The sequence below is a fragment of the Sturnira hondurensis genome, unplaced genomic scaffold (genome assembly GCF_014824575.4).
Source record: "Sturnira hondurensis isolate 20B ecotype Veracruz unplaced genomic scaffold, ASM1482457v3 Scaffold0000396, whole genome shotgun sequence".
Taxonomy (NCBI): domain Eukaryota; kingdom Metazoa; phylum Chordata; class Mammalia; order Chiroptera; family Phyllostomidae; genus Sturnira; species Sturnira hondurensis.
This window is the reverse complement of record NW_028073027.1, coordinates 5,934,692-5,941,866: the sequence shown is the minus strand read 5'-3', so window position 1 is coordinate 5,941,866 and position 7,175 is coordinate 5,934,692. Positions and strand designations below refer to the sequence as shown.

At 47.7% G+C, this 7,175-nt stretch overlaps 1 long non-coding RNA gene across 2 annotated transcripts; it reads right to left on the bottom strand.

Annotated features, from left to right (window-relative positions):
* Positions 1-396: 396 nt before the first annotated feature.
* On the bottom strand, positions 397-3,856 carry LOC118983335 (uncharacterized). Of its 2 annotated transcripts, none has more exons than XR_005065704.1 (2): positions 3,700-3,856; positions 397-698 (listed from the first exon to the last, which is right to left on the bottom strand). It is a non-coding gene; the product is annotated as an uncharacterized LOC118983335 (long non-coding RNA). The 2 variants fall into 2 exon arrangements; XR_005065705.1 differs by lacking the exon at positions 3,700-3,856 and adding an exon at positions 1,848-2,011.
* Positions 3,857-7,175: the final 3,319 nt, after the last annotated feature.

Here is a 7,175-nt window from a genome sequence, read left to right as displayed (position 1 = left end):
CCACAGTTTGTAACCTGGGCTATTCCTACCTGCAGTGCCGTGCTGAGCCAGCCACAGACCAAGGCGAAGGCGAGTTGGTGAGGCTGCCCCCCCCAGGCACGTGAGAGTCCAGGCTTCAGTCAAAAGACCACTCTGGCCAGCCCAGGTAACACTGCTCATTGTTTAATTTTTCAAAAAAATGTATACAATATACAAATTATTTTTAATTTTAAAAAAGTTTAAATAAAATGTAATTTAGAGTTAAAAGCGAAAGCTCCAACTCTTCCTTTACTCCTACCCTACCTACCGTCTTATTGCCCCAGTAATCAGCTTACTCCCAGGTAATATTTGCACCTTCATGGGTATACACCTGCTCTCTATTTGCAGGAAAAAGAACTAGAAGCTGAATCGCTGGGCTGAGGGTATGCACAATTTTATTTTGATAGAAACTGCTGAATTATACTCCCAAAGGGACAAAGCACCGCCAGCACAGTGTGAGTGCTCAGGGGTGAGCTGTGAAACACAGTAAACGATACCGGTGTGCCAACGGCTAGTGTTACCCCGCAGCCTGCAGTACTGAAGAGTCCCAGGGAGGGGGAGGGTCCTGGGAGAGAGGCCAGGGTGGCCGGGCCAGAAGGGCTCACTGAGGGAGTCTGTGTCAGTGGGCGTCAGTCAGCTGACCCAGAAGTCCTTGGCTACGCTGACCTATTGGCTGGTACCTGCAGCGACGCAGGGATTTGTTCAAAACGGCCCAGCTCTCCCGTTAGTTGCAATGTTTGCTGAGATAAGCCCCTCTTCATTATTCTTTTTCAAAATTCTCTTGGCTATTTTTCTGACATTATCACTCTGAGATAAAGTCTGTGTAAAAGGCTCTGATTTCTAGGTGACTGATTTCCTCTGGTGAAACAATGTACCTTCCCTTCCCGAGGCACCTGTGTGACCGGGTCTATTGGCCATTCTTTGGGTCGTTTTTTGAAATTAACTAGCTAGAGCCAAAAATAAAGTGACAATGAGGGATAAAAGTCTGAGAATGCAATACCGGGGAAAAGTGGTGGATGGGGAGAGAAACCTCTCAGCCTGCTGTGTCCCATTTACAAATGGATGGGACAGGAGAAGGGACGTAAGAAAGGCCACACTGCCAGTGGGTGGCCCATGGGGCGCCAGGGCTCAGGGCTGCTGCCCTTCAACCCAGCGCAGTACCTTGTGCCCACCAGGCAGCCTGTTTGCTGGCGTTTTGTGATGGGCACAGCCCTTGACAGCTTTCTGGGCACATTTGCACTGTTTCATGTTCCCTGCCTGCTCGCGGACCTCAGGAAGGGAGACAAGAGAGTGGCGGCAAGTGTCTGAGTCAATAAGTGTCCCCAGGCTCTTCTGGCGGCATTATTCTTTAGAAGATCCCCCTTACCTTGCTGCTTTCATTACCTGGAAGATTCTTTATCGATTTCTCTTCACCATCTGTCCTGTCCTCCATCCCTCAGAACGGCCACATTGCTTAGTTAGTGACTATATTCCCACGTGCGCAGAACAATGCCTGGCACCTAGTTGCTCAATAAATGTTTGTTTTGTGACGGGATGCGTGGAGCGACAGTTCAGCTTGGCTGCAGTAACAGAATACTGTAGACTGGGTGGCTTACAGACAGCAGAGGTTTACTTCTCTGGTCTCTAGAGGCCGGGACATTCCGATCAAGGCACGTAGATTCGGCGTCCGGGAAGGGCCTGCTTCCTCATTCTTAGAGGGCTGTGTTCTCACTGCGTCCTCACCTGTGGACAGGGCAAAGAAGCTCTCCCAGGCCCCTTTTATAAGTCACTGATCCCCCTCCTAAGGCATCACCCGCACAACCTAATCACCTCCCGGAGGCCCCACCTACTTCCTCAGACCAACAAGGCTCTGGCACTGGGTTTTAACATACAAATTTGGGGGAGACATATAAACATTTGGACCATAACTGTGATGAGGGAGTTCTTGTGGGTTTGTAGCCTGTTTCTCCAGGGACAGGAAGAAGTTGACAGCAGTCAGTGCCACAGCCCTGCAGAGGTGGGAATCAGGGGACAAGCAGAGACCAAGGACACAGTCTCAGGAGCCTTGGCACCAGGGCATGGACACCTCAGTGAAACAGCCCCCAGGAATTTAAACAGTTCTTTTCATCATTTATTGGATTTCTTTCCAAAACCTTCAAATGCTGAGATTGTTTATGATCTTCAGTCTTTTTATTTCACCTTGCAGCTTTGTGAACAGAAACAATGGGGCTAACCCCAGAAGGCTGTTAAAAGCTGTGTTTGGTTGTTTCACCTAAGTTCATTGGGCTCTGTGGTGGCGAAGGAGGAAATATATCATGGTGTGCTATTGACAGGTGTTGGTTTACTGAGAGTTCGGCCAAGTCAGAGGATATTTGACACGCACGCCTTGCCACCCTCTTCTCGGGACAAGGAAAAAGGAACTACAAATATCTCATCCCGTCACTAAGCCTTGGCCTCCTTCTCTGTAAATGGGGTGACAAAGAACTAGCTTGCAGGGTCAGAGGTTGCAGCAGCTGGTGAGTGTGAGTGTGCCCAGCAGCTGGCTGGTATTGTGCAGGTGCACGCTTGTTTTCATTCTGGCAAGATCTGAATTCTGCATGGTTAGGGTGGCGTGGACCAAGTGGCCGGACAACTGATCGAGGTATCCATTTGGAATTTGTTCTTGATGTATTTTTCCCTCTCTTATTCTAGGTGTATAGACCTTTGGGTTTCCTTGTTTAAGGACTCTCTGGGCCACAGAATTGAAAGCAGTGGTTCTTCAACATTATTCTCCTGCCCTTTCTGGCCCTGCTGTAGAGATCGTGCTAATGTGCTCACGGGGAAGGAGGCGGCATGGAGGCTGGAAGCAGAAAGTGAGAGGGAGGGTGTGGGTGTGTTGGTGAGGTTCTACCAGACTGACAGGAGACGTGGTCTGGGTTTCAGGCCCTTACTCCCTTCCCTCTCAGGGCCTAGGGTAGAATCAGAGCTTCCGTGGGCCAGGATCCCCTTTCTTCCGCAGAGGCTCTCGAGCAGGAGAGATGCCAGCCTCTACTGACTTTGGGCTGGGTGGACGTGAATAACCAGAGGCCCTTACAGGTGTTCTGCTTCCACACCTTGGCCCTTCCCTGGCCCCCAGGTGGGTGGTGCTTCTTCCAGAAGGAGCTCATTCACAGATGACTGAGTGAGTGAATCTGTCCACCAACCCAGGGAACTGGATGCTCCTAATCAGATTTAAGTCATTTTTAAAAAAAAAATCATGTGTCATTTCTTTTGTGCTTGCATTGGTGGAATAAAATCCATTACCTGCTTCATGTGAAATACAATATCTAATAAATGCCCCTGGACAAAAACGTTAGGTAAAACGTAACACCTGGGAGAGACACGCCCTGAAAGAACCCGTAGAAACCAGGAAATCACTGCCCTTTTTGCCTCCGACACTAATAACTTTGTGATCTGAAGTCAGTCACTTCCTCCATCTGTATCTCCACGTATTCATTGGTTAAACGAAGGAAACTGGGCTAAATTCCTGGTCCATGTTACTGCAGATTTGGAACGGATTTGGGAAACATGAAATAATCATGAAACCATATTCTTAACTGAGGATCTAGTTTAGAAGCTGTTTCTGCACTGTTAATTTCCACTTCCAAAATGATGACTTTTGGGGAAAGCAGTTTCTGCGATTGCAGATGACGGCCCGAATGAGTGCGACTTTCTGTCTCTTACCTGCTTCGGCATCACCTGTCCACGCTCTTGTGGTCTCTCTGTCGGGATGTGGGTCTTCACGGTAATGTGTACTTCTTGCAATTTTCATTTTAAAAAAGAAAAGCGCCTTTGAACAAAACCAACCCTCCCACAACGGGCTCAGCTTTCCCTAGGGCTGGAGGAGGCTCCGTGTTTATGTGTTCTCAATGACTTCCAGATCACATCTGCTGTGTTTACTAGATGGAGACACTTTTCTAACCGCTGGCATTGCAAATTCACAGCGGGGAGGGGCGAACACCCCGGCTGGGCTCTCTGCTCTGAGTTATCCCCCCTCCCACCCCACCTCTGATGATTGCCCCATAATGCCCAAGCAGGCTGAGCATCCAGCTCGGTGGTGGCCTGTAGACACTGGTTTTCCATACTTAAATTGAATCAAGATACCAGCTTATTATTATTATCATTATTTAAACTTGAAGTCTCAGGCCCAGTGGTGGGATCCTGACTGCAGAGGTAATCTTTCCCCCCCATGCTTGACAATGCTTTACTCTTCCCTGTGCTTCTCTCTCGGTTCTTGCCTTGTCCAGACGCCGTGAATCTCATTCTGAAGTCTCTCATCATTTCCTTGAATCGTGAACAGTGTTGACCTAATGCCCAGAAGTGCCTGGGTGACCATGAGGTTTGTGGGTCATCTGTTCAGGTACCCATGAGACTTCTGTGGAGCTTCAAACATGAAGTCCTTGAATCTTTCACCTTGGAAAACACACACATTCCTTTCAAACAAGCATTTTACTTAAATCTCCTTGTGGTAGATGTTTAACACCACAGCATTTTGACCACGGAGCTGGCACCACAACCAGCTGTCACAGTGTCCTTGCAGGGGTGTTGTCCACGGCAATGGGAAGCATTGGCTCATCTGTCACTGTCTGTCATTCTTTCAGGCGGACCACAGCATGGAGAGGAAAGAGTGGACTTGCCTCCAGCAGCCCGACTCCCAGTCAGGGGCTGCTCTCCCAGCAGCTCTGCCAGGCTGGGCGACCTTGGCTGAGCCCGACCCTCCAAAGCGCAATTTCCTCTTCTGCCCTCTTACCTCATAGGGATAAGCTGTTCCATGGGCCATGCCAGGCATGGAAGGATATTGTACCTCATAAAACACCAGAGAAGCAAGAAGGTCTGTGACCATCAGGCTCCAGCTTCTTAGGGAGGTGGCTGAAGGGGAACCAGGACACTGCCTGTTGCTGTGCAACTGGGGATATTTGTCAACACAAGTTAAAAGTTATTTTTAATGATTAACATCCCTGAAACTCAAACATGAGGTCTCCAGTGTCTCTCCACCACTGCCTCTTACCCTTTCTTGGACTCTGCCGTGACTGTGGCCGACAGCCTCCTCCTCACCCCGCTGTCAGCTGGAGGGGTGGGCTGGGTGGTGCATGAGGAGCCTTTTAACCACAGAGTGCTGCGGTTCTGCCGCTGGCTCTCAGGCTGGTGGGTAGTAGGAGGCGGCAGGATGACGAAAAGAGAAGAAGAGGCTCTACTTACACCCCTATGGAAGGTTTTTCAAAAAATAAATAAGCAAATGGAAACTTAATTACCAAGAAACTCAGATCTAATAAATTTCAGTGACTTTTTTTAAATAAGGGAGGGGAAGAGAGGGAGAAGAAAAGGGAAAAAAACGTTGATCTGTGAGAGGAACATCAATGGGTTGCCTCTCGTATGTATCCCAACTGGGACCCAATCCACAACCCAAGCATGTACCTTGGCTGGAAGTTGAACCGGCAGCCTTTTGTTTTGCAGGACTGTGGCACACTGGCCACGGCAAGGCCATTCTTATTAGAAGTTTTGATTTCACCTTCCCCCAGAAAAAAATTATTTGACCACCGCTCCACACCCACCCAGACCACACACACATATACACATGTCTGTGTGCGTTATACACACATTCTTATTTCTGCCTCCCTCTCTCTTCTTCCTCTCTTTTGGGTTTCATTACAACTGTTTTATTGTACAGCATTTAAAAACTTTTTTGAAGTTGAGTAAGTAAAAATATTGTATTTCTAAAAGCAAAAAAATGACTCATAAAGGAAGAAAACTGTGTCCCTTTGTATTTTCAGTACTGTAATCTTGTTCCTGCAACTCACAGCCCAGGGGTCTCTACTGCCTGTTTATCAAATAACTCTTTCACCTGGGTCTGGCTTTTTCATAGTCCTGGCTCTGATGCTGGTTGCTGTGTGACCTTGGGACAGTCACTTCCCCTCTCTGGACCACAGCTGCCTCATTTGGAAAATGAAGGGTTAGACCAGATAGTATCTAAGGTATCTTCCAGACTTAAAGCTCTTCATATAGGCATCTCTCACTTTATAAAACTCAACATATGAAACAATTAATAAATAAAATCCACCTTCCCAAAATACCTTTTCTACTGATGAAATAGGCCAATAAAGGTAAAAATGCTTATACTGTCAAAAAAGAATTTTTTAAAATAGCTGCTTTAATTTGAAATAATTTGATTTAGGTGTAGCATTTTGAAATCTCTCATGCCTGTAACTGATAAATTTTTGTCCAGTTGGACATTTCAGTGATAGTATTTTATCTCTGGCACCTGACCCTGCCACATTTATCAGACAAATTCCCAAGAAACAGCTCTGTAATGTTCAGCTGAAATCTCTAATGGGTGTGATCAAATCAGGCTTAATGTTTGCTCTGGTGAACAGTCACTTTGAAAGCATGTATTGCATTTTCATTTTCATTTTATTTCTACCATTAGCCACATTAAAAAATATAAATCACTACTACCATCTTTCAGTATGAAGGTTAACCCTCTCACCTGAGAGCTGATCATTATGGCAAACGAGGGGGTGGGGCAGGGTGGAAAGGGGGGAGAATGCAGAGTCAAGGAAGGATGCACTGTGTGACCTTGGGTAGTTCACTTCCCTCTCAGGGCCTCAGTTTCCTCGTATGGAAATGTGGGGTTGGTCTAGGTCACTCCAAGGGGCCTTTTGAAGCTGATGTGCAAAGATATTGCATAATTATTTCAGTTGTTGCTGTGCTGTTGTGTATAAGAAAATTACCCCTCGAAGCATTTTTGATGACGGCTCCTCCCTCAGTTTATGCTGGGGTGCAGTGGACCAGCCCTTGACATCCTGGAGCTTCAGAAGGGGAAAGTGGTTCCTCAGACCCGAGGAAGCTACAGTAATGGAGAAAAGTGGGGAGTCGGCAAAAGGCTTTAATTACGAGCACCTCCCCGGGCCCCCTCCCCCTCCCCGCAGTAGCGTGAGCACCAGTGCCTCCTGGTGAGATTGACTCCAGACCTAGTTTTCATTGGGGTCCTTCCTGAACAAGGACAGGTCTGTAGGTAGGCAGGTCTCAGGGTCCTGAGGGGCAGAAAATGCAAATGTGGGTCTGGAAACAGGTGAAAAGGCAAACTGAAATGCTGCTGGTTCGATTTCTGGTCACGGCAGATGCCTGGGTTGTGGGAGAGGTCCCCAGTTAGGAGCGTGCGA